The sequence below is a fragment of the Pygoscelis adeliae genome, unplaced genomic scaffold (genome assembly GCF_000699105.1).
Source record: "Pygoscelis adeliae isolate BGI_AS28 unplaced genomic scaffold, ASM69910v1 Scaffold36, whole genome shotgun sequence".
Lineage (NCBI taxonomy): Eukaryota > Metazoa > Chordata > Aves > Sphenisciformes > Spheniscidae > Pygoscelis > Pygoscelis adeliae.
Genome location: NW_008824934.1, coordinates 5,222,566 through 5,225,327, shown reverse-complemented (window position 1 = coordinate 5,225,327; position 2,762 = coordinate 5,222,566).

Here is a 2,762-nt window from a genome sequence, read left to right as displayed (position 1 = left end):
CACACACGTGAACTTCGGGGTCTGGCAGTTTTATTTGTAGAGGTGACATCATGGCTTTTTTCCATAGCAACTCATCGCAGCGCCCAGGAGGATGCTGAACTCGGGAGCTGAACGCGAGGAGATTTTCAATGGGAACAGAGCAGGCAGCTGAAAGCAAGTCTGAGACATTAATTAATTAATTAGGGTAAAAATAAAAAGGAACATGGGAAAGACAGGAGTCCCGGAGGCCGATGGGCACTTCAGCTGCAGGCAGAGAGGTGCTCAGCCTTCCCAGTGTAATGTTTTCTTGCAGAGACGCACACCTCCAGCAAAGAGATGTCATTGGGGTTAGCCCCATTTTAGAGATGGGACAATCGAGGCATAGGAAAAGAGGAGATCTGCCCGTGGTTAGGCAGCGTTAGCTGGGGGCAGATCTTTCCAAGCCCTCCTTTCTAATCCCCTACCTTAACTGCAATAATTTCTTGGGGTTTTCAAGGCTCTGGGGACTGTCGGTGAGGCACGATCGTGCTGGCGGTCGCGGGGGTTTCTGTGTTGCGTCTTCTTACAAGAAGAAAGACTTTTCTCCGTCAGCCGCTGGGGCAGGGGTGGGTTCCTTCCGCGTGTGCTGAGCCGCCCGTACAGAGCCCTTGTTTTTGCTCGGGACTCTGCTGTCGAAGAATTAAATATTTATTCTTTTAAACATGAAACAATTATTCGGATTAATTTAACGTTAAATAAATGCTTAATTCCCCTCATCAGCGGACTTTGGCTGTGCTAGAACTAGAGATCTCGGGAGGGCAGACGTTGCACTGTGGCATTTCATTGGAATTAGCTGTGGTCCTTACCCACCAAACAGGTCGGAGGCTCCTTGTCCACGCGCGTAGCTGTCGGAGGAGGCAGCAGTCCCCGCTTAGCCCTCTGTTAGCCCTTTTTTATCATCGCCATCTACCAACAGGGTGGTTTATTTTATTTTTTTTTTCCCCAGAGCATTCCAGGATGAGGAAAACTGCATTTACATACAGAGCAGCGCACGGAGATAACGAGAAGTCCTCATTGCTCTCCATCTAGCAGGAGATTTGGTTTAGGATTGGGGTTTTTTCTGGGTTTGTTTTGTTTTGTTTTTTCCCAAACCTCCCAGCCCATTGACGCAGGCTGTGTTCGGGGTCTGCAAACACGAGAGCGCTGCGCTTGCATACTCGTGGAACGCTGAAGCATGAGCAAACTGAGGAACGAGCGGGCCAGAAGCCGGGAAAGCCTGCCCGGTGCTTGGCCACTGGATGCCCTTGAGCCGGCCCGATAACTCGCCTGGGCTGGGCCCAGGCATGAAACGGGACTGGAAATACCCCCCTGCGGTGCCTTGGTGTTGAGAGATGCCGCCTACCACCGGCTATTACCTGGCGGCGGGTGGGTAAGCCGCAAGCTAAGAGATGGGACTTCTGGTGAGCTCAGATTCCATTTTTAGCTTGTCCTCCCCCAAATTTTGTCTCATTTACGCCCCTGCTGCAGCCCATCTGATTCTCGGCTGCCGCTTCCTGCGAGGAGGTGGCCCTTATCGACGGTGGGGTTTCTTAGGCATGGCCAACCTGGCGAAGAGGAGGAGGAGCGAACGCCGGTCGAAGGCCCCTGTGAGCTGCTTTGGCACGTGGCAGCACTTTTGAACGTCACGTTGATGCCCTTGGCGATGCAGCCTCACCTTCAGCGCTAAATGTTAGTTCCCCCTAAAACAACTCTGTCTCTGTTCTCCCAAGGTCTCACATCTGCCTCAGCCTCCATGTCGGATCCCGCTCTGTTTTATAAATAAATATGCCGCAGCTACCAGATTTGTTGGTATGAATCCCAGGATTTCTCCTGCCATATGTTATTTTCTTCATAGGAGCCAAAAGCCATAGTAAGCAAACATTTTAACAGGCGCTGGAAACATGGGACGTGGGCTTCTTGGTGGCTGACTTATTTGTCTAGCAAGAACCATAAATTCTCAAGCTTCGGGGCTTAAGCCAGCCTCTGGGAGCTGGGCTTAGGGAAGAAGCTCTCGACTAGGCTTGCAGGGTTTCTTGCCATTTCCCCTAAAGCGCGTCCTTCTCGGTGAAGCCGAGATGGTTCATCAGGGACACCGTACATCTGGTCACCCCGGTCCTCCTACGACGCGGACGTATGCTTAGAGACGAGGGGGGGAAAAGAAAATGCTCCGGGTTCACCTGAATGCAGAGGGAAAGGGAGGCGGGGGGGGGTCAGAGGGAAGAGATGTCTCAGCGCAGAGCCCGGTGGTTAGGGGCCCGGCCTGCCGGCGGCGGTGGATTTACTGCCAGGGACGGGTCTGCGGTGGGACACTCGAACCAGACAGGTCTGCGGGCGGATCTGTGGCCCTCCGTAGGACGAGGCGGGGAGGAAAAAGCCTCTGTCCTCCTGCAGATCGCTGCTGCGTGGGAGAGCTTTCCCTCTCGAGGGAGACGGTGATATTTTCCATGTTGGCGAGCTACCTGTCAGCAGCAGCGCCATAATCGCTGAATTTAGGTGGCAGCGAGGAGGAGCTTTACCCATCTGCGTGCCCTCACCCAGGCTCGGTGTCCAGCTCTGCTCTGAGACAGTAGCAGAGTCGGTGCCCTTTCTGCTGCCTCAGTTTCCCCTTTCATCGACAAGTCATTTTTCCTGTGTTTAAGTGCAAGCACATCCCTCTGTTACAGCATCGCTCCCCTTTGCCCACGGGGAGGGTCCCCTTTAGACCTCCTGTGTGCCCCGTGGCCGGGGGCGGGGGGGGCTGCTTGGTGAGGGGCTTTGGGATGTGG